The following is a 26,262-nucleotide window of genomic DNA, read 5'->3' as shown; positions in this document are numbered from 1 at the left end:
GGAATTTCTTTTTTTTTTTTCTATATCGGCTTTTGAGCTCTGTGAGTTTTATAAAATTACTTGCCATTAAGTTGGTCCGTGTGTGCCATTAAGTTGGTACGTGATTGCCATTAAGTTGGTCTTTGATTGCCATTAAGTTGGTCTGTGATTGCCGTTAATCGGTCCGTGTGCCATTAAGTTGGTCTGTGATTGCCATTAATTTGGTCCGTGATTGCCGTTAATCGGTCCGTGGGGTAACGCCGTTAATTAACGGTCTGTGATTCTAATGCTTCTAGACTGTTTAAGTTTATTGTATGTGTTTTCTTACTGTTCTATTTATCCCTACTCAACCATTGGTTGACGTGTTTGCTTCTGTGTCAAAATAAAATTGATGCCTGCTTTTATTGATGGCGTCCTGTGGTGAACCATTTAATATTTCCGGTTAAATGGGGAGCAGATTTAAATAGCAGGTTTTGAGTTAGCTGGATATGGGGAGCTTGGGCGTGTGAGCTTTCGGACCTGCAGGAGTCTAGATCACTTAGTTTTGAGACGATATTTTAATTATGCATATTTGTGTTTATTTCCATTGCGTAAACTTCTAATTATTTTTTTATCTCAGTCGAAGTAAGGTGTAATAAAACCTTTCATTGTATTTTAATAAAGTACTTTGGAATTGTTTACTTTTGTTATTCACTGCCTCGGAAGACCGAGATGGTAACAGTCCTATTTATTGGGAATGTCTTGCTAAAGGCTCCTAAATAAATGGGGTGTTACAAAGTGGTATCAGAGCGAACGTTTCTAGGGCCTAAAACCAATGAATTTAATGAATCTTGGATGTGTCTAAATAAAATGAACCCCGGGAAGAAACTGTTAGGTGCCTCTCTTAGTGCGGTTAAGAAGGCGCCCTTAATTCGTACCCCGGCCCTCTCGGTTTTGAACCCGCAAACGCGGCGAGTGTAAAGAGAGTGGGTAGCTAGAGGATGGTGTAGTATGAGTTATTTGTTTGGCGGTTATAAGTATCTATTGGCCTGTTGAACCTTTGAAGTTGATATGAAATTTCCGCTATGTGATGTGGCAAGGATTTGAAGTGGGAAATATATTGTTGAGTAAAGAGAATAATGTATATATGGCAAATTGGTGGATTATTGGTACCTGCTTGTTTAGTAATTGTGATGTTGTTGTTGCTACGCGTATGTTTCAAGTTATAACTAATACGGAACTAGTGGTGAAGATATGAAGTGAAAACATGAAATGAAAATGTATGAATAGCTGGACTGTGATGTGTAGTGAACATAATATAGTAGAGTTTAATGTGACTAATATAAGCATGACAGGCAGAATATTTTGTGATTTGGTTGATTAAATATTATATGTATTATTAACTGTAGCAAATATCATAATGTGCAAGTTGGAAGCTGTAAAATGGGTAATGAGTATGATCACGTTAATAAGTTGCATGATGGGCTGACGGTATTATTGGCATGAAAATGAAGGGCTAGAATGAGCATGACATGGAGTATGTAAAGTATGTCTGTCGCCATGAGAACATGTTGTTGGAGTAAGTGTCCCCGACAATAATGCGATCACAATTGTCGATCATGATGATCACATGTTTAAATCTCATTTTTAAGAATATAAGAGGGAAAGTAATATTTTACAGTCAACTGGTCCACACATATCGGTAATGATTGGTGATTTAGAGTTTGCACATTCTTAGATGCGGACGGTGGTGATAAGTTGATACCCTGAGGTCATACCTATAGGGTAATACTCTTAATTGATTATTTAATTAATCGTATGCCGATACGAGTTAATTAAATTGATTAATATTGACGGATGATTTGTGAGTAAAATTAACGTGTCTCATTGTAATTCGATTAAATTAGATACGGTCTAAGTAATCGAATTGTTTTATTACTTAGAATAAATTATTGTTTACGAAACAATTGAAACAGGTTGAATAATTTATAGTATAAATACAAGTCGTTGTAATTTATAATTCGATAAACCATTTTGGTACAAGTAATCGAGAATTACTTGTTAAATTTTGTATGTGACATATTTTATTAATATGTTGATTTTTAATATGTTAAAAATACACTAAAGTGTAACATGTCATGTAACATGTGACACATGACAAAATTGACAAATGACAAAATAAAATGGACTAACCATTTTATACATATGTACCGAAATTAAGGAGGGGATTATGGTTGATATTGTGTTTTATTTTAAATATAAACATAATGATTAAACCTAATGTATAGCCTTGCATTTCTAGCCTATTCTTGAGAAGAACAAGACCATGCATTGGCCTAAAAATTCCGCCCTACCACCCGGTTTTATGAGAGAAAATAAGAGGGTTTTCTCTTATTTTTACACTACATACATTCACATTTTGTGTGTGGAGAATTATTCAACAACTCTCTACATTTTGTGAAATTTTTAGAGAAATAAAAACTCATAAATCCTCTCCTCTCTTGACCGAAATACAAGAGAACAAAACTCCATTTTGTGTCTAATTTTAAGCTTATTTTAATTAATACTAGTCTCATATTAATTAAAATAATTAAGTGTATTGCCTTGGGTATAATTCCTTAGGAGGGCTTCTAAACTTGAATCTTGTTCATCCATTTTGGAAAGCTCAAGATCTAGTAAGTAGGTGAACTTACTAGTGCCCATTTATCTGAGATCATCAATGTAAGAATTGATTTTTCTTCTTATACTTTGTAATAGTTTTGCATGCATAAGATCCATTTTAATTTTATGACTAAATTAAACTATCATACTATGAATATGTAAACTAATGAGATTAATGAATCCCAACACATGTTAATATTGTTGATGAAGTGCAGTATGTGAATGAATGTCATGAGTAATTTAAGTTGGTTTCGAGCATGAATAAGAGTAGTGTTGGTGCATGTGGGAATAACCTTAGACAACTAGGCATGGTGGGATTAGTTAGAGTGGATGTTTATGCATTTATTATACTTTATTGGATTGTAAGATGGATGAATAAGTTGCAGGTGCAGAATTGTACAAAAAAAAAGAAATTCAAAAGTAAGTGATGGAGAGATATGGTGATGGACGAATGAGTGAGAGGTGGAGGAAGTGTGGTTATTGTTATATACGGAATTGATTTGGCGTGAACTACATTTATACCATTTGTTATTGTTTAATTATAATGGCACAAGTATAATATTAATCCTTTGGTAAAATGCATGATATGGATGAAGTACTACATGACTTTATTATGTGAGAGATGTGAATCAATAGAGATTAGTTGAGGTCGTGACGGGTGTGTTTATGACATTTTTAGGCTACGTAAATGGGTAATTTAGGTGCTGGACAGTAGCGTGCAGATGTGCAGCGTGCTCTGTTTGAGTCAACTTAGTTCAATTATTGTAAAGCTGTCGTGCAAGCGTTTAGCCGCGTTGTTCTGAAATTTTGGGACATGTTAGTGTGATAATATGGCCTGGGATACTTTTCTTTAGGTTGCTAAAATATCGAGTTTAAAGTCGTGTTTTCACTGCCGTATTTTCGAGGTAGTTTCTGAGTCGTTTTGGAGATGTTTGGTGCGTTACTTTGGGTGATGACAAGGGTGTTCGACTTGGGCTATTTTCGGACGTAACGTGGAACATGAGTGTGTGGTTTGGAGGATGTAATTGGCGAGAGATAGGGCTGGTCAGAATTAATTAATAGACTCTGTTCTCGGGTTCTAGTTTGTGTTTCTTTTTATTGTTCTGGTGATTGTTCGTGTGGTTCTGCTAATGTGGAGGTGTATATAGAGTTTGGTGTTAGCGAAGTCGGGCTTGGTTGGTCTTCATTGGTTGTTACATGGGAATTATATTGTTATTGGGTGTGCTTGTTGTGGTAAGGGGATGGGTGACTGAGTAGTTAATCGAGGACTGGTTTGGCTTTGAGTCTCGTTGAAGCTTCAAGTTGCTAACCGTTATAAACTGGTAGTGGTCGATGACGCTGATACGTGCATATTCTATACACTTTATCTGTAGTTTTGGCATGTATTTCCATGCATAATTGTTAGCTTAAGGCTGCTATTTATCCCGAAATGGTTTACTTTGCATTTTCTATGATTTATTGTAGGAATGAGTGGAAGTAAGCTAAATCAAGACTAAATCGTCCTCCGGAGGCAGTTTCGAGGAAGCTTGGAAGAAGGAGGTTCGTACTCACTCACCTCAGGATGCGTGCATTGGAGTGAGGAGCTGTTTTTGAAGAAAAGAAGTGTTTCTGCACAGTACCATCAGTCGATCGACTATGTTGTACAGTCGGTCGACCACTGAAGTCAAGCAGGAGCTGCTGTTCTGCATTTACCAGTCGATCGACCATGCTGACCGGTCGATCGACCAGTTTTCGAACTGGGATTTATTTCTTCGTGTTAGACTTTTAAAAGCCCAACTTGTAATTAACTTTCGGTATCTTTTAATGAGTAGAACGCAGCAATAATTAGGGCATGCTTTTCATTATTGAAGAACTCAGTTTTTAGATCTAGTTTTAGGAACGGAAAACCGGGAATTCGATACTTTGTCAATCAATTCAATTAGTAAGTTTTTATGCAAGTTTCCTCTTCTTTTAATTCTTGTTATTTCAATTCTTGTTCTACCAATTTAATTCCAGAAATTCATCTTTTGTCTTTTGTCTTTTATTTAAATTCAATCATGTCAATCTTGTTCTTTGTTATCAATTTAGCAATTGTTTTAGTTTTAGTCATGCGTAGCTAATTTCCTTGATCGGGAACTAGGTGAGCCATGGCGTAAGATTAGGATTGTTTTGTAGTATGAACTCTTCCGTCTTGGTCTTGTTGTCTTTTGATAAATCTTTTACTAGATTGAAAGATTAGTAATTTGAATTATCGTTAGATTTGGAATTTCCCCTGAGCGAAAGCTTCGAGAAATTCTAGGGAATTAATAGACCGTAAGGTTATTTGAGCATCGATCGAAAGGTTAGCTTATGTCCCCCGAGACCATATTTTTCGACCTCTGCTACCTTATTGACCTAACATTTGCCATGGTGAACCGAAGTTCCCGATCTCCCTTTTATCTTGTTGAGACATCTTATTTTTAGCATTTAGACAATTTAGCTAACCAATTTCAAAACCCCCAATTCATTTGTTACTCTTATAGACTGAAAATTAGCAAACAAAATCAACCTTGTCTCTCTGTGGTTCGACCCTTACTATCACTAGCTATAGTTTTAGTTTGGAATTATAAATTTAATTTTGATACAAAACGACGGTATCAGACGCATCCTGCTTGGACTTAATATAGTGTTATAACTGGTAAATCGAGGGTAGTAGATGTGCATATTTACATGGAGAATGTTTTTTTTTAAAGGGAGGAATGTCCATGTAGTGTGTGTACACGGTTTTCATTAAGTTAAGTAGTCATTATACGTTGTGTATCTTTTGGAGTAGGGTTTAATAATAATCCATAGTTAATAGTATTAAGACAACAGACCTGTTTTATAAGAGTCATGTTTCAGTATTACGATTACTCGGATTTTAGCTGTCGCTGAGGTACCTTTAGAGTTTGTGTGTGGTATATACGGTGAAGGCGTTATGTATTAACGTGAATGCTTATTAATGGTTGAACTAATATGATAGTAAATATAATTAGGATTAGATGTTACGAAAGATTACTCTTGAACATTAATTGATGCGAGATAAGAGATGGAAAAATTGTGGCCTTGAGTTGGAATATGAGAAAGATTATCTCGATATACGTAAGGGCTAAGTAAGTATATTAACCTTCTATTGTTAGAAGTTTTACAATATGTAACGTGAGTATAATAACGATGAGTGAGGAGCTGACGAATTGGGTAAAGGGCGGAGGAGGTAAAGGAATATAAGTAAGTATTGGCACAAGGTGTAATTTAAAGATCGATTTAGAGTTTATTAGACAAGAAATTATTTGGGAACAATCAAGTATGAATATATTAGATTGAAAAGGTGGTAAGTGTCACTAGGGTGCTAATTATTGGAATGACAATTTGTGGTATCAACAAGAGTATCGCCTTAAAAGTTGTGGTTAGATAGGAAGCGAAAGGAAGTTCATATTTTGAGTAACAGACTGAATGTTAGATATTGGTTAATCTCATTTAAGAGATTTAGTGCGTGTGTATTGCTATTTTGGGATATAAGGCCATTGAGAAGAAAATATGATATTGGAATGATTGGTAGGCAGTAATTGTTTTAGGTTGCTTCAAGGTTGTCATAAGTGAGCGTATTGTTGTTCTTGTTGAAGATATATTAGTCTATTCTTTAGTTGATCATTTGTCGTTAGAATTTCATTTGTTGGATTAGTGACTAATTGGTCTAGCGTCTTCTTGTCTCTTTGAGAGCTAACATATGCTTTGTGTTGACTCTTATGGGCTATAAAGGGATATGTGATTTAATTAGTAATGAAGGTTGGTGTTGTGCTGCATGTTTTCAGAAGGGTGGTAAGTTACAAGGAGCTTAGAGTAGTTCAGGTTCGGTATAGTTTGAACTGTGATTATTATCACAATATAGTTGTTGATTAGTATTCAAGTTTACGTGGACGTGAACTTCGTTTTAAGGTGGGTGGATTGTCACAACATAATTTTCGTAACTTTACTAAAATTGTTAAGGGTGTGTCTTGAACTTCGAGGACGAAGTTCATTTTAAGGGGGAGAGATTGTAATACCCAGTATTTTAAAGTATATTTAATATATTTAAATGGCATTTTATGTTTTTGTAAGAAGTTCAATTATATTTTTAGGATGGTTATATGACAGATAATATAAGTTACGGTTGTAGAAATAATAATAGAAATTGGAAAAGGAGAAAGACTCGGTTGGGCCGAGTGTTATGGGTACCGAAGTTGGGAACCCAAAGTAATATATATATATATATATACACACACACCAAAAACACTCACAAATACCAAATACGACTTAAACAATACAAGAACAAAACAAAAAAAAAGGAAACTGAGAAAGTAAAAGAGAAGCCGAGAAGCAACGGGATAGAGAGCAGAGGAGCGCGCGCGGGTTTCTAAGAATTGGGACGGTTTTGCTAGCTTATTCTTTCTAATTTGCAAGGATTCGTAGAAGAGTTATTTAAATTATTGCTTGCAGTGACGGATTATTTGCTGAAAAGGTAGGGATGCCTTGCTCAATCTCGTGTTTAATTACCTATCGTATGATGCTTAATTATAAATCATAAGAATTGGGAATCTGTGAAGTTGTTGTTGTGCGGTGTTCGTCAGGTTACCTAGTCAGTCTGATATGATGGTCGATCGACTAATTGGTAATTGTTGTTATAGTAGTGACTAGTGAATGTTAAAACGCGTTTGGTATATTACGATAGGAATTGCTTTTTTTTTATATCGGATTTTGAGCTCCGTGAGTTTCATAAAATTATTTGCCATTAAGTTGGTCCGTGTGTGCCATTAAGTTGGTACGTGATTTCCATTAAGTTGGTCTGTGATAGCCATTAAGTTGGTATGTGATTGCCGTTAATCGGTCCGTGTGCCATTAAGTTGTTCTATGATTGCCATTAATTTGGTCTGTGATTGCCGTTAATCGGTCCGTGGGGTAACGCCGTTAAGTAACGGTCTGTGATTCTAATGCTTCTAGACTGTTTAAGTTTATTGTATGTCTTTTCTTACTGTTCTATTTATCCCTACTCAACCATTGGTTGACGTGTTTGCTTCTGTGTCAAAATAAAATTGATGCCTGCTTTTATTGATGGTGTCCTGTGGTGAACCATTTAATATTTCCGGTTAAATGGGGAGCAGATTTAAATAGCAGGTTTTGAGTTAGCTGGATATGGGGAGCTTGGGCGTGTGAGCTTTCGGACCTGCAGAAGTCTAGATCACTTAGTTTCAGACGATATTTTACTTATGTGTAGACTATGTTTATTTCCGCTGCGTAAACTTGTAATTATTATTTTATCTCAGTTAGAAGTAAGGGGTAATAAAACCTTTCATTGTATTTTAATAAATTACTTTGGAATTGTTTACTTTTGTTATTCACTGCCTCGGAAGACCGAGATGGTAACAGTCCTATTTATTGGGAATGTCTTGCTAAAGGCTCCTAAATAAATGGGGGTGTTACACATTGTATATATATATAAGACATAAATATTATTACCTCTTTTTCCTCCTCCTCATCCTCCTCCTTCTCATCCTCCTCCTCCTCCTTCTCCTCCTCATCTGCTTCCTTTATGACTTCTTGAACCATATCCCACTCTTTTTCTGATGGCTTTTCCCCAGTTTCCTACATTCTCATCATCAACCTGGCTATTTTATGTAGCTGTGTAGTAGAAATTAATGTCAGCATATATAGTTATAAATTATGTTGGTTCAAATACAGTATTTATAGATTACCTTCTTGGAATCATCACCCCTTCGAGTAGTTTTCCCAAAATACTTACTGATGCCAACATGTGTCGATACCCCTCTCACACGACCTGGATGCCCTGCTTTGCCGATTGCCCTAGCAAGAATGCCATCACGTCCTCCAAGCTTCCATTTTCCTTCCTGTACCTCCTTCTCACAGATCCTCTACATATACATAAAACCATTAAGCAACACACAATTATATATCTCTGACTACCAGTGGTAGGAGTGACATATTTATTCAAACTTACAATTTTCTCTTTGATGTCCTTGTCATATTCAGTTTCCGTCTTTCCATTCTTAGGAGTGTGACCTTCCACCCAAGAGTCGTGACGACTGAATTTTCCAAGCTTTGCCTACAATTCATTCATCACATTGATATCCTCTCAAAATATGTATGATTACGATGAACATATATAAAATTCAACTAAAACACCTAATAGTCTAATTCTATAAGAATTATGTACTTACAAGTTTCTTCTTAATCAATCTATAACCACCTCGGGAGCCGTAAAAGACGGTCTTTTTCTTTGAAATGTCCGCCTTGTTCCTCTCACTCATAGCCTTCATCAAATAAATTGTATCAATAAACGTAAGCATGACCAAACACTAGACTAAGTATACTTCTTTACTTATTATTATTAAGTTACCTTAAACTTGTCAGACTGCCTATAAGCGATATAGCTATCCCAATGGTCTTGACTGACATACGGATACTTCTTTGTTGGTGGGTTCTTGTTCATCTCCCCGGTTTCCTTGTTGAACAAGTGCTTCTCAGCAATCTTTAACTTCCAAGAACTGAGGGCTTCCTGTAATACTCCGTATTTATGAGTCTTGGGGTACTCTATCGAGTAGGCCTTACTCTGTCGAGTAAGGGTGAGTTGCGTTTTAAAATAGTTTCGACTGTTGGGTACTCGATCGAGTAACTAGGATACTCGATCGAGTAAGGGGGACTCGATCGAGTACCTTAGCTACTCGATCGAGTAAGCAGGTTTACTGAAATTTGTTTTCTCGGGTTTTGTTAATTATGCGATTAAGTTATATAACCTTTTTCGTAATCATTCTAAACACTTTTCAAAAACCTAATTTACTGTCAAAGAGAGAAAGCAAGTACGTTCATCATCTTAATCGCATTGTTAGCAAATCCCGGAGTTTGGAAGGTCGGTTTTCATCGTTGGTTATACCATTGAGATCCTTGCGTCGAGGGTAAGATCTATGTACCCTTTTTATTGTCTTTCCTTTAAGTTGGTTAAACCCTAATCTAGGGATTTGGGGGTTTTTGAGTAGTTTGTGATTTGGTAGTAATTATGTGTATGTATGATAGGAGGAGGATTTGTAGAAGAGGCTTTTTGATACAGTTGTAGAGACCGTCTGATAGTTGTGCTTTCCAGGTAGGATTTCCTACTCAGTATTAGTCCCATGATGTGTTGTTTGTGATTGGTGATTGTTGAATATTATCATACTCGTATTGAGACGGTTGTTGGTGTTGTTTGTTGTATCGTAGTTGTGATTGATTGTATCTGTCTGTGTTCTTTGGGGCGCGGCCCTGGCTGAGTGGAGTCACTTGCGGGAGTGGCTTCACGCCCATTATTCGCCTTCTGTGGAACCCGCCACAGAAGGGATGTGCACATTAAGGGATTTGGGTTATCGCTCATTATGAGGAGCGGGGATTTGGTGGGAACGGCTGCGGTCCCCCACTGGCAGGGCTGGTCCAGTGGACAGTCAGTGATTGAGATTGTTGGGATTAGTGTGGTTGTGTGTGTGTGTGACAGTTAAGCTGTTTGTTTATCTTATTGTTGATATATTGAGTTGTGTGATTAGTACTAACCCCGGTTGTTGTTTTGTAAACCTGCGGTGATCCATTCGGGGATGGTGAGCGATGAATTGAGCGGAGTTTGATTTGAGTCTTTGGGATATTTGGGATGTACCACCGTCTGACGATAGAAGTCTTCCGCTGTAGTCTTATTAGTTTTATAACATTTCAGTTTATTCAGTAGACAGTTGGTTTGAGAACTTGTACCCGTATTTTGGGATTTGGTTTCAGTTGTACTTTTCACTAAAGTATATTATTTAAAGTTGTTTCGTTATTGTCTTATGAATATCATGCCTCGGGTAACCGAGATGGTAGCATTCTTATACCTGAGTGGTCCTGGTAAGGCACTTGGAGTATGGGGGTGTTACACTTCCCCTGTCTTTGTTTTTAGGTACTTATCATACTTTTCGGTGACAACGTAAGCTAATTGCATATATGATGAGCATAGTTGGTACAAGTGTTTCGGCTAATACACATATGAAGTAGTAACTTAATTTCAGCAAAAACATTTATTATTGTATAAATATACCTTTATTCTGATTATTAGCATGGTGTTCCGTATTTTACTTAGTTCACTGGTACGCGGCGTACCGAGAGGCACATTCTGTCTTACACAACAACCTATCGAACTCGCAAAATACCCGACATACTCACCATATGGCAGCCTCGTATCTTTATCCCATTGTAAAGGGTTAGGTATCGTTGAATTTATTGCTTCTAGGGAAAACCTGTGACGCATTCGACCCGAAGTGTGTTGCAAATTATTCTCATCACTTGAGTCGTCGCCTAACGCATTTCCATCGTTTCTTTTCCGCTTTTGGACCATATCTAAAGCACAAATTAATAAACAAATAATAACAATGCATACTTATAAAAACAAACAAATCTACCGAGAGGAGGGTTTATTACTTATTTAAAGAGGAGAATCCGAATTGATCTGGCGGTGGCAATGGCGATGATGACGATGACTGCGACGGCAATGGGGTAGGCTGGTGGTTGAGGGGAAGCTCAATGTTTGAGAATATTATGTGGGGGAGGGGAAGCTCAGAGTATATATATGTGTGAATAATACAACACTTGCAAGACCTTGTTTATTGGAAAGTAATAAGCACGGTATAAGAAAAACCGTTATATTTTATTTCCAAACAGACTACGGTTTTGTTTGAAACCGTAATTGATTCGTACTATCTACAACGGGTTAGAAATAACCGTTGTATGTAATACTTTCATGTTGTTTGATTTTCCCGCCAATAAATAAAGCATCATTTTTATATACATAACAACGGCCTGGACCATTATAACTGTATACGTCCTTAACAACGGTTTAGGTATAACCGTTTTATTTTATAATTCACTGTGTTTGATTTTACAGCCAAGAAATAAAGCATCATTTGGTATATGCCAGCTAATTACAATATGTTTCTTAGAAAATCTTGCTTATTTCCATTAATTTAAAGGATTACAAGTTTACACATAAAGAGTACAAACTACCACCATACATAATAAACTAGGTAAATAACAATTAGAAGAAGAAATTTGACAATTAACTTAAGACATGCCTCATTATTTTTGAGTTCTACGATATCCATGGTTAGCTTCTTGCATTCTTCTTTTGCCTTCAATATTTCACTGTCATTTCCCCGCTTCGATTCTTCAAATTGATATAGTATACTTCTCACTTGAGTAGTCTCGATATCCATGCTCTTTTTCTCATTCACTAACCTGTTTATAAACTTCTTCTGCCACTCAGTCATTGGTTCATCAACTCACTTGAAGTAATTGCATCCACGCATTTTAGTCGCAGGATTATAGAATTTGCAAGTAAGAAACTTTCTTCCCGGATTTTGCAAAGTCCAAGAAGTCCGCAATGCTGCCGGAACTGAGCAATTACATGTCCCTGTTGAAATAGAGGAAGAAGAAGAGCTACTACTTGACATAATTTGAGTAATAAGAGAGAGAGAGAGAGAGAGAGAGAGAGAGAGAGGGGGAGAGAGAGAGAAATGAAGAAAGAAAGAAAGAAAGAAAGAAGGTTATTTAAAATAATGTTATTCAGAAATTGCATAATTTAACACGGTTTTTATAAGAACCGTTGTAATTATCTTATTAATATCTTCGAATTTCCATTTATTTTTAGAGGTGTTTATGATCTAACACGGTTTTTATGCACTACCGTTGTCATTTTTAGAGGTGTTTATATTGAAGTTGCATGTAATAAAGAGTAGAACTATATATTAAAACGAGCATATATTAAAATGAGCATATTATACAATGGCGAAATAAAAAAAAAAATAGTACAACAAGGGGGAAAAAAAGAAACACAATAAAAATAAAAACCACAAAAACAAACAGCTAACTAATTAGTAAATTAATCAAACACCCTAACAGGAGTTTGACGAGGAGGTGGGTATTGAGGATAAACTTGATTATAAATCAAGCTTACTACATCGGCATCACAACGGTGATCAAAATGAGGCACTTGTTCATCTTCCCATGATTTCGGTACATTAATAAAACTGTACGGTATGAACCTTCTCATCAGATGAGCGTCCTCAGCGGTGGCAACCCATAAGGCCCAGCGTGTACATAACGATCCTTAGTGTCGCCGTCATAATAGTCACTTTTGCCCCTTTGTTTGTCACGTGATGCATACCTTGTAGCGAGTTGTTTTGCTTGGCGAAAATCGTCAAGACCATCCCCTCGAAACACGATCAGAGCATATCCAAGAAACCCACGACCAGAAATCCAAGCCGGGTGGATTGCCCTAACATTTGAAAACCCATTCTCAATGAGGATGTCCCTCAATGGGTTAAGAGACTTAGAAGCTCGCTTCCCCGCAGCATCGCGTATGACTGGGAGATTGTGAATTATGCTTATAATCGGGTTGATATAGCGGGTTACCGATTGCAGAGAAGGTGCGACTGCAGATGATGAAGACGACGACATTATTTTAATTATTATATGTAAGTGAAGTAGAAAGGTTAGTAGTAATAAAGTGATTCTTATTATTACTGCGAATGTGATGCTATTTATAGTATAATAAATCTATAATTAATTAGATTAATTTCATCCATACGTTACATTCAAACTTGTACTAATTGTGCATGCATGCATGAGGTGAATAATGGTCAAACAACCAATAATAATAATAGGGCATGCATTGTTAAAACCACAAACTTTTCAGTTTTCACAGTGGATCTGTATTTACAACGGTTATAAGAAAAAACGTTGTTTATTGGTGTAATATGACAACGGATTTACAAAAAAACCGTTGTTGATATATGAAATATGATAACGCTTAACAAAGAATCGTTATCTTTTTGTGTTATACATACGGTCAAAGAATCAATACTGCAACTTTGAATCAAAAAAAGTAAAAATTACAGGGCATGCATTAGTCAAATCACAAACACTAGAAAATCACAGATAATTAAACAATTTTTTTTAAAACGGATTCTGTCCAACCGTTGTTGATATGCGAAATATGATAACGGCTTAACAAAGAACCGTTATCATTTTATGTTATACATATGGTCAAACACGCAATACTGCAACTTTGAATCAGAAAAAGTAAAAATTACGAGGCATGCATTAGTCTTGTTAAGTAATTGGACCGTTGTGTTTTTAGTAATTGGACAACGGTTTTTTGATAACCATTGTAACCTAATATGTTTAACACGGTAGAGTTGACCGATTCTTATTTAGCTTGTAACATTTCCACTTTCCAATTCTTAACTTGTTATGTTTCCAATTCTTATCTTATTATTATACCGGTTCCAGTTCTTACTATCTTATTATACCGTTTCCAATACAACCCAAACTCATTATAAGTAGAATTATAATTTTCACAATCTTAACTTGTACCGTTTGCACTTTCCAATTCTTAACTTGTTAAGTCCTCCAGTAATTTTACACATCGATTATGTCGTCAAGTTCATCAACTTATAATGGTTCATATTACTCATCCGCTGATGATGATGAAGCATCATATGAACCTCTTGTAGGACCCCCAAGTAGATTTATGTACGTTAAACCCTTTACGTGCATCATTCACAATCTCCCGTATACAGAGGACGGGCATGGAAAGGCTATACTCTCGTATAGCCTTGACTGGTTAATAGGTTTGATTCGGTTAGCCGGATTGAATTTGGTTCAAACTATCTACCCGGACAATGATGCGCATCATGGCTTCGGGCGGTGCGCCTTCATCGAGTTTGGCGGGGTGAGGAGCGGGAATGCTTTCGTCACGCTCGCAAACTTGAGCGGGCATTCTATAACAATGTGTCTTCGAGACTCTGGTTTGATCACGATGATCAGCGGGTAGGCCCATATTTATGGGTTGCGAATGAATCTGACCGTCCCCTACTACTTACAATTCTGCACCGCCAAGTTCGCATTGCCGAGCAGGGGACAGTACCGTTGCAATGGGAAAAGGACTGTGTTGATTGGGCTGAAGGTGAAAGAGACATATATGGTGATATTGTCTCTGAATTCCAGAGGATGGGGTAACAAAAAACATACTCCCTCCATTCAACTCCACACTACACATTTGCTTTTTCACGTTTGTCAACGCTTGTTTTACGCGATTTTTTTTCTTTAGCTTGGTATTTTAATGTACTCCTAAAAACCTAAGTCATTATAATAAAAGTTTGATATTGTTCTGGTGATATTGTCTCTGAATTCCAGAGGATGGGGTAACAAAAAACGAAACAAAAAACATAAATAATTAAACTTTAATTCAAACCAGCACCATAATCTAAATACAACTTACAATGCCAGATAATAATTAAAGACTTAATTATTAGAATCTGATTAAGTATTAGGATACTCATTATGAATTTCGGTATAGAGCAAGACGTAGATCAGCCTTTCACTATCACCGGGAAGCGCAGGTGGAATGGCCTCTCTCTCCCATGACATAGGCACGGTGGCAAGAATGTGATGCTTCGTGCAATGTTTCAGCAGATGATGATCAAGATGGGTCGCAACCCATAGATAAGAGCCTTGTTGTTTATCATCCGAATAAAAGTCCTCTTTCCCCGCATCTTTCCCCGTAAATATAGCCCCTAATTTTCTTGCCTGACGAAAACTATCATGGCAGTTGGCTTCGTCAAACACGATAAAAGCAAAGCCTACAAAACCTTGCTTGTTTGTAGACACAGGGTACACTTTTTTAACCGCGGTGAAACCGGAGTTATGAAGCATTTGCGTCAACCACCCAAAATTAGGATTTAAAGCCTTTCCATTCATACCATAATGAACCGGGAGATTATGGAGAATGCAAGTAAAAGGCTGTGCGTAACGAGAATGTGATTGTAGCTCTGATACACCAGCCATATTCTTTTGAGAGAGAAATTTAGAAAGAAATTAGAGAGTAAATGTTTGATAATTTAGAATTTGACCTAAAACTTTATGAAGACATATTTATAGAATTATTTTGGTCAAATTAATATTATTGGTCAAATTGAATATTATTGGTCAAATTGAGTATTTATTAAAGTTCAGTTTTGAATGCAGTAATTAAATTGAAAAATCTAATCAAATAATGACAACGGTTGAATTGAAAAACCGTTATCTCATAATAGACAATAATAACGGTTACAAAAAATCCGTAGCTATAACATAACAACGGGTAACAAAAACCGTTGCTGGTATTAATTTTGTAACGGTTTTCAAAATGCCGATATCTTAAACTGGTAACGGTTTTCTAACAATCGTTGATAAGAGTGATTCTATAACGAGTTTTTGGAAAACGTTAAAAGTTTTTGACAAGGGTTTGTTAATCAGCCGTTGTCAAATTATAATAACAACCGTTTTCAAGGGAAACCGTAATTCCTATTAGCGCGGTCTAGGTTTCCGCCAATATTTGGAAAACGGTAATCTAAGTGCCGTTATTAAATGCATAAAAAAGTTGTCATACGCTCCTTATTGATTGCCAGATTTGGCGTAGTGGAGCCGAATCATCTAGATTGTACAACACCTACAAGTCGACTTAGTCTCCTCCTATTCAACTCAATGCATGGTCTAATGAGGCTCGAGTTGGTTTATATCTTACAAGCCTCATTGAAAAGATAAGAGATGGGTAAAAAATGTAAGGATTCATAGGCTCGCATTTCATCAAACATAACATGTGCATAGGTTGAAATCACAACAAGCAAGCAAAATAATTATGAAAACATATTAGATTAAGTATAGATCAATCCCCATGTTTGTTTCCCCTAATTCCCCACTAATCCTAGTTAAGTAACTACTCACTTATTATCATGGAAGACATGTTATCAATGGTGTCAATCATTACAACAAGTATAAACATGATTAAAGAGTGAGGAAATAAACAATAAAGAGTAAAGAGTAAAGAGATTCTACCCACTAATCCTAGTTAAGTAACTACTCACTTATTATCATGGAAGACATGTTATCAATGGTGTCAATCATTACAACAAGTATAAACATGATTAAATAGTGAGGAAATAAACAATAAAGAGTAAAGAGAAAAGAGATTATACCAAACTTAAGATGAACAATTGGAAAGGAAAGAATAATAGAAGAAAACTTGATTGATTGATGAAGAGTTATCAATTCTCCAATAATAACCCAATAATCTTCAACTACCCAATAATAAACTTTGAACAATAATTAAGGAAAGATTAATGTGTAATTTTGTGGAATGATTGAGATTAATCTATTCTAATCTACTCATAATGAAGGCTTAATCTAATCTAAAGAATGGTTAATCTAATCTTAGAGAACTTTTCTAAATTAAGGAAGCATATCTCTTCTTGATTATTAGAAATGGAGTATATATAGTGGTACATCATTAGGTTAAGCAAGGGTAGATTAGTAAATAACAATGCTTAAGTGTTGAAAAGAGCTTTGCAAGTCCCGAGGGAAATGCGCGGATCATGTATCAACTCCCAAGGGAATCCGCCCGTCCTGGCTTGAAGCACGGCTGATCATGTAAGGGAATCCGCTCGGATTGGCTACGGGACGCTCGGATCCTTTGCTGAGACGTGCGGATTCTGGGTAAGGACGCTCAGATCTTAGGCTGAAATGCTCGTCATGAGCTTGGGAAGCACGGATCCTGGGACAGGGTTCCAATTCCTTGCTTTTAAGCTTATGGCCCTTCTATACACTCTTTATTCCTACATCCTTGGTCATCATTCTTCCCTCCTCTTCATACTAGTCCATCCAAGATCGTCAACAAGCTTCCAAATATGCACGAGAGACGGGAATTCCGCCTCATTATCTTCTTTCCTACAAGACATATACAATGCAATAGGAAAGCAAAGTAGGAAGGAATTGACGGATAAAATGGCCAAGAAATGCTATATTATTATGCAAAATAGGTTCAATTAGGGGAATAAATGTGCGCAATTAGGAGTCATATTAACATACCAGATATCCTATACAGGGTGTTCAAGATAAAGTTGGATCAATTGATAAGAGATTTGAAACATAAAAAGCTATTTGGGAAAGTTCAAGCAGGTTAGTCGATCATTGTACCTGATTTCGTTTGTAGTTATCTATTGCTTCAAAATCATCATTTTTGTGCTATAATTCTCATATTTATAAGATAATTAACTAAAGGGCGTAACTTTCTATGCAGTTATGTACACGATAGAGTTTCAAAAACGCGGTTTACCGCATGCGCACATATTGTTCTTCTTGCATCAAGATTATAAGTTCCCAAATCCGGAGTCCATTGCTAAAATCATTTCAGCTGAGATACCGTACAAAGATAAAAATCTGCGGTTATATGATGTTGTTAAGGAATTGATGATGCATGGACCTTGCGCCAATACTAAGCTTGATGCCCCTTGTACTGAAAATGGCAAGTGCTTGAAGCACTTTCCAAAAGCGTTCAATCCCAACACCACTATTGAGGAAGAAGGATATCCGTTGTACAGAAGAAGAAATAATAGCGCAAAGGTTAAAAGGGGGGATGTTGAACTTGACAATAGATACGTCATCCCGTACAATCCAAAGTTGCTCTTGAAATTGTTGGAGTATGTGTCCTCGACAATAATGCGATCACATGTTTAAATCTCATATTAAGAATGCTAAAGGGAAAGTAATATTTTATTGTCAACTGATCCACATTAATCGGTAATGATTGGCTGGCTAGAGTTTTACATTACTGTCGTATGACGGTGGTGATCAGTTGATCCCTTAAGGTCATACCTCTAGGGTAACACTCTTAATTGATTAATTAATTAATTGTATGACGATACAAGTTAATTAATTCCTAAAAATTGTACGAATGATTTTGTGAGTGAGAATACGTATCTTATTGTAATTCGATTAAATAAGATTAGTACTAAGTAATTAGAATTGTTTTATTACTTAGGGTTATTCATTGTTTATGAAACAATTAAAATAAGAATAAATGGTTTATAATAAATACAAGTTGTTGTGATTTATAATTCTATCACCTATTTTAAGTAATTATAATTTTGAATTACTAGTTAGTTTTTGTATGTGATTTATTTTATTTTAATTCATTCTTACCAAAATTATACCCCATACCATACCATACCATCCGGCCACCCATATGAAAAAGGAGAGTTTTTCTCTTCTTTTTCATTCTAATTCATTCTTACCAAACTTATATTGATAATTTGCATATTCTGTCTAACTTGGATTAGAAGGCTTAAGAAGTAAAACTCTCACAAATCTCTAATATTATTCCCTTATTACTAGAAGTAGTAATCTCATAATATTAGTAATTTTTAAGGACACAAATACTAATTTCTAATAACAAAATTAGTACTTGTATTAAGTTGTGATTACCTTGGTACAATCCTTAAGGAGTAGATCCCATCATTGGATGTAGGGTTTTTGTGGGCATTTGGATTTTTCTTTAAGAAGACTAACTTGGTAGGAGACCAATTAGTGTAAAGCATTTCGGCCCTCAATGTAAGATTAATCGATTTCTTCTTACTTTGTAATTTTATGTTATGCATGCATAAGATCTTATTATTTTATGTCTAAACTAAAATTATATAGTTATTAGAAGTGTCTAATAAGAGATATATGAATCTTTAAATTGGTATCAGAGCAAGAGTTGTTGCATGCATAATCGGTTTAGTTTTTCCGAGTTAAAATGTTAACATATAAAACTTGTATTTTGCGATTTATGATGATAAGAGGCCACGAAATTTTTGGCATGAATAACATCCTGGTCCTAAATTGATTTTAAGTCATTTTGATGATTTATGGTATTTTATTGCTCTTTAATATGATTTTTAGTATTTTTATTACATTTTATTGAATAAAATGTCACTTAAAATGCTAAAATTAGTTGGACTATGATTCTGACCTTGAAATTTTTACACGGCCTCACATGCATATTTTACACATTGTATGTAAAATTTCGTATAAAATGGTTTTATATTGCATGTTTTGTGATTTTTACATGATAAAAATTGATTAAATGGAGGTATTTTGGTTAAAAATGGTTAGACTTCGTTAAGGCCCATGAAATTTTAGTATGTTGTCATATGCATTATTTACACACTGTATGTAAATTTTGAGATGAAATCTTTTTTTTTTGAATGATTTATGATTTTTAGATATAAAAATCACATAAATAGTGACTATTTTAGCAAAAATAGCTAAAATGAATTTTATGGCATGAAAATTTTTCCCAATGTTGTATATATGATATGAACATTAGATATAAAGTTGCATGTTAAATTTTCTATGATTTAAATGGTTATTAATTTTTATCTGATGTAAATTGATAAATAGCAACTTTAATAGTCATTAATATAAAAATTCGATTTTTGGACTTAAAAATTTGTCATTTCCATGTTCTAGAAACTTATTTAGAATATTCAAAATTTTAATTTTAATTTATTTCATAATTTTATATTTAATTTGCAATTAAAGGTTTAAAATTATGTTTATACGATTTATTTGTGAAATAAATTAAAATAATCTAAGCGCAAATTTTTATTAAAATTTTGGAATGTTGGAAATTTTCCAGAATATACAAAATTATGGTTTTGAAATTTTCGAATTTTTATGACTTAATTGGGAATTATTTCCTTATTATTATGAATAATAGTGTTTAAAGATCAATAATAAAATATCAAGTTGAATTATTCTCAAATGTTTAGTGAAGACTAAATTTTTAAGTCCTAAGAAGGTTGGGGTAATTAACTTGGACATAGATTTGATTTATATAATATTGTGTGATTTTAATAAGTTAATAGTCACAATAATCCATAAAATCGAACCAAATATACGATATTAGTTTAAATAGGGCAATTTAGCACATCACATGGCATGTTTCATACATATATTAATGCTGAATTTTTAGTATGATTTTTTTTTTTGGTAAAATGTAAGTGTATTAAAAATAAATGTCACCGTACAAGAATAGACGGTGGGAAATGACCCAACCCGACATTTTTAGTATGATTGTCATATTTTATTTTATATAATTTTGAATTATGTAATTTGTACTTGTATGGCCTTAGTTTTTTAATTGGTATTTCCCGAAATGATGGGAATATCGATTCGGTTGTAATTAATGTGATCTCGTATCATTTTTATTTTATTTTGGTTTTTCTTTTTATAATGTATAAAGTAGAAAAGATATGTAATTTATTTATTCCGGAGTTCCTTGAAGACGGTGCCATTCGAGAAGGTGGTCCAACAAGACGGTGTTGCCTTGGAGTGCGTGCCAAATGATTCAAGGGACCAAAGGAGTTGGTTTCCGAATTTGTAAATAGTTTATTGGATTTACTATTTTAGGATGGCCATACTGGATTTTATCTCTTTGCTTTGCATTTATTTTAGATGTTTGCATGCATAGCCAAATCGCCATAACTACACATGCATAATATTTTATCGAGTCATCGACCGTGTCAATTATGATTATCGTAGTTCACCGCTTTAGTTCACTTAAAACGAGATAGATAATAAATTGACAAGACCTCTCACTAAATATTAATTGAGAATTAGCCTTACCAAATAATAGAACCATGAATCCCAATTTCATAAGGGAGTAGGCTCGGCTCACCGGGGTGCTAAACTTGTTACGTTGGGTAAGTGGGTAGTAAATTGTTATTACATCGAAATTTGGATTGAGCTCAACGGAAGTATTCGTGACCGTAGTCGCATGTGTTCCGGGCTAGAGATAAATAATAAAGTAATTTTATCCACCGAGAGTTCTAGAAGTAGAATCGATTAAAGAGTTAATCCACCGAATTATATTAATTAGGGATGAATCGGCTCATCGTACCCGAGTTAGTATGAATTTGGATCTCGGGATCATTTATAATAGTTGGGTAGAGGTCACTATATAAATGCTTAAAACTTGTTTAAAATGTTTACAAGTATTATTATAACGATGAATGATTATTAATTCCTTCACTTCCTATTTTTGTAGTCAAATATTGTTTCTTAATCCCAATGGCAACTTCGAATTCATCCGCAGCCACTAACTCGAACACTCTCACCAATGTCTCTTGGCTCCGATCCTTCATGGATAGTTGTAAATTAGAAAAGAATGGGTCCAATTTCGCTGATTGGGATGCACAACTTCGTTTGGCCGCAGAGGGTGACGACAAGCTTCGTTACCTTACCGAGGCCTCTCCCGCCGCACCTAACGCAAGGTCTACCCCCGCCGCTAGGCAAGCCTACGAGACTTACCAAAAGGAGTCGGCCACGATCAAAAATGTGTTGATCTTATCTATGGAGGCCGGACTCCAAAAGAGTGGTATAAAGATTAGCACCGCCTATGAGATCTATACGAAACTTGTGACCATCTTTTCACAAGCTCCAAGGATCAATCAATATGAAGCGGCATCCGCATTCTTTGATCTCAACATTCAGAAGGGCAAAAAAGTAGCCCTCATGTGCTCAAGTTGATGGAGCATGTTGAGACACTAAAATTGCAAAAGGTAGAGATTCCCAAGGAACTCGTCATTGACCAAATTCTTCATTCCTTAAACAAGGTTAAGGCATATGTTCAATTTAGGGTGAATTTTAATATGCAAAACTTGAAAGTGTCCCTTGATGAATTGCACAAAATGCTTGTGCAAGCCGAGAGGGACATGGGGCTAAGTGTTAGCACCACCAAGGATGTGCTCAACATTAATCATAAGAGCAAAGGGAATTTCAAGAAAGGTGGCAATAAGGGAAGGAAACAAACTCCCTACAAGAACAAAGGAAAGGCTTGCAAAGCTAGCTCCTCTAAGCCCAAGAAGGGTGCCCCGTCCGAGAATAAATGCCACTATTGAAATGGTGTTGGGCATTGGAAGAGAAATTGTCCAAAGTACCTTAGCGATATAAAAGCTGGGAAAGTTATTCCAGTAGGTAAATTAATATCCCTATCTTTTATGTTTCGATCTCAACTTTGGTATTTTGATACAAGTTGTGATATTTACCCTTTTTATTGTAATTAGGGCATCCTAGCAAGGACAAGGGCAAAGAAAATCAAGCCCAGAAGATCTTGAGGGAAGCTAGATGTAGCCGCCCATGGTGCTACATCGATGGGAGCTTCGCTTTATTTTGCTTTGTCTTTATTTTCATGGTGTATTTTGAAATTTTAGAACTATTTTGATTTACTCGTTCGACTTGGAAATTTGGTTGTTTCCTTAAACAATGGTTGTATTTTGGATATAGGTGACTTGGTTTGCAACCCAAGTCACTTACTTTATCGCATCGTTTGTTCTAAAATTTGTCATCATACACTACTTGCATCTAGAAACATAAGATTATCGACTTAAATTGATCAAATAGACAATTATAATGATTGAGTCATTATATGTCCATAAGCTATGAATTTGATTCTCCTTATGCCTTTGTTACTAAAAGTAACAACTTACTTATGTTAGATCAATTATAAAGTTATGTTGAGCTATTGAACTCACATATTAGGGAACTAAATGTATTTACAATACGTCTCAAATAAGTCACTAAAAGCTATCATGTGTAATATTTTCCTCCTTTACTATCATAAGTACAAAGTTGTTTCTGGCTTATAAAGGCTATCTTTGAAGAAAATACATGTGTTTTTCTAAAGATAGAGTGGGAGTGAATTTAGCCACAAACCTTGACTAGATGGGATCTACGCGAGGAGACCAAAATAAGATGTTCTTAGGTATGGGATCTACGTGAGGAGACCAAAAGAAGATGTTCTTAGGTTAGACTCTTGACATAAGGAGACCAAAAGAAAGCGTTCTTATAATAACTTGAGACTTATGAAAAAGAAAATGTTCTTGTAAAATAAGATTTTGATCTATGAAGTGGATACCTAGAGATTTTAAAATTCGACATTATACTTAAGAGCCTTATGAAACCAAAATTATATCTATGCAAGTAAGTGGATTTATTTGGGATTGTTGAGACCAATCCAAAGTAAATAGAACTTTATGATTAAGAGTTGCATAGAGAGGCATATCGATGTCTATAAAAGCTATGTTAATAGGTAACTATGCTAAATCATTGCTATACCTCATGTGAAAATGAATAAGTTAGATATTAAAACCTTTTTCCAAATGGGTATTTTGAAAGGGATATGTGAATGACATATATGATTTTAACTAATACTTAGAAAAGCAATGATTAGTTCAATTCATGTTTCGAATGAGTTTTCAAAATGAAATATGTGGAATTGAGTGGGAGTTAGTGACAGTCATGTTTAGACATGAAGATTATTGGGAGCAATTATCCTTCATGAAATTGCATAACATATTACTCATTGAGAATGACGAGCAAATACTGTCTTTCATAAAGAAGTATTTAGGTTTTCAATTCTGGATGAAAATGGACATTATGTGAATCTATTAAAACATGGGATGTTATATTGGCACTTAGATGGGCATCTTATGTTGATAATGATTCTTCATCTTAATTACATCAACAAATTAAGTACGTTGTTCATGTCAATGAATATAGAATTACCATGATAGAGTCATGGTTATTTACTAAACCTAAGAACTGTTGTCTACATGAATTCGATAACCAATGCTTCCGCCATTGTTATAATCATGTATGCCATTATGCACATGTCCTAGATGAATCACATGCTTGGAGCATGATAACTCGATAACAAGTTAACCCATATGAGAGTCATTGGTAAGCCTCAAGGAACCGTCATGAACTCTCAAGGAGAACTAATGGTCAGTTCTGGAGTTTGGAAGGATACTTAGTTTTGTGCTAAGAGGTTACACAAACTCAAGTTTCCAAACTCATTAGGATTTATGAAAATCCTAGGCTGATTTTATTGAACTAAGGAGTAAATGACTAGAAAGAGTATTTTATTGTCAATCATTGCAAGTTTCTACAAAATATACCTTAGTACATTGTGATTAGGTGGTGTACTTTAAAACTACAAGTAGTGTTGTCCACCGAAACCCACATCACAAGTTATATGATAATAGCGAGATCTTCTTTCAAGTTAAAGAGCCCGAGTCTAGAACGAAGTCTAGACATGTACTTAGTGGAATTCATGCTATAAGGGATAACATTAAATTGAAGGAAATCGCAATTCATAAAGTTTGAACACTTGGAGACATGGTATGTTCACAAGCTAAATTTTTATTGCGGTAGACAAGTGCATAAGTACACTTATGATTATAAGACATAGAGTAGTAATGTGGTATTGACTACTCGTATGTGATAATCACATTTATCGTTTGAGTTATCGTTAATAATACTTTGTTATATCCAAATGGGTTGTTGAGACAATTTTGAACCCCATTAAAGTGAACTGGATTAATATAATATTCGCCCCTAGTTACTTATATGAGGTGACATTTCGAAGTAACTAGAGTGTGATGTAATTGATAGCAAGTTCAAGTGTCATAGAGTCATCAGAGATGATTAGTCGATCACATAGGCAGACTGTGAGGGACACTCTGTCGGGCTTATGACCGCTTATAGAGTTCTTGAAATTTTTATAGTCTGGTCGTGGCGAGAGCTACTATAGTATTTTTATGAGTCGATTCTTTGACTAAAGACTGTTCGCCTAACATGGAAAAGTTTCAGAGTGACTTTGATTTATGTTCTGCAACCTTCATAATTGGGGTCTAATGGGCATGTTTTGGGTTATAATGAGTTGTGGCTATGCGAAGGGAAAAGTGCAATAGGAATTGTCACCCCTTGTCAGGGTTATCTAATATCTCAAGGCCACTCGAGGAGTAATGAACTAGAAATGCGTGGCCACGCTCGGAAGGTATCTATGGTAGATGATTCCGCTCAGACAGTTATTCTCTCAGATCGAAGAAACCACTCTTGATATGATCAAATACTAGTACGACCTGCAAGACACCTTGCATTGAGTGGGAGATAGTAATTGGACAAGAGAATTGGTGACGCACACTTGTCGTGGACAAGTGGGAGATTGTTGGAGTATGTGTCCTCGACAATAATGCGATCACATGTTTAAATCTCATATTAAGAATGCTAAAGGGAAAGTAATATTTTATTGTCAACTGATCCACATTAATCGGTAATGATTGGCTGGCTAGAGTGTTACATTACTGTCGTATGACGGTGGTGATCAGTTGATCCCTTAAGGTCATACCTCTAGGGTAACACTCTTAATTGATTAATTAATTAATTGTATGACGATACAAATTAATTAATTCCTTAAAATTGAACGAATGATTTTGTGAGTGAGAATACGTATCTTATTGTAATTCGATTAAATAAGATTCGTACTAAGTCATTAGAATTGTTTTATTACATAGGGTTATTCGTTGTTTATGAAACAATTAAAATAAGAATGAATGGTTTATTATAAATATAAGTTGTTGTGATTTATAATTCTATGACCCATTTTAAGTAATTATAATTGTGAATTACTAGTTAATTTTTGTATGTGATTTATTTTATTTATATAATGATTTTTAATAAGTTAAAAATGCATTATTTAAATTACATGTCTAGTAACATGTCCAAAATGTCACACTACACAAATTGACATTTGACGAACTTAAAATGGACCCATTTTAACCTATGTGAGCCATGTAAATGGGAGGATAATAAGAAATTGTGCTTTGTTATTTTAATTAAGTGGAAGACATAATGATGACCTAATAATCATAGGCTTGCATGCCTACATCTTGAGAAGAACAA

This window comes from Silene latifolia, chromosome 8 (genome assembly GCF_048544455.1).
Source record: "Silene latifolia isolate original U9 population chromosome 8, ASM4854445v1, whole genome shotgun sequence".
NCBI classification, from domain to species: domain Eukaryota; kingdom Viridiplantae; phylum Streptophyta; class Magnoliopsida; order Caryophyllales; family Caryophyllaceae; genus Silene; species Silene latifolia.
The sequence above is the reverse complement of the archived record's forward strand: the minus strand, read 5'-3'. Positions refer to the sequence as shown.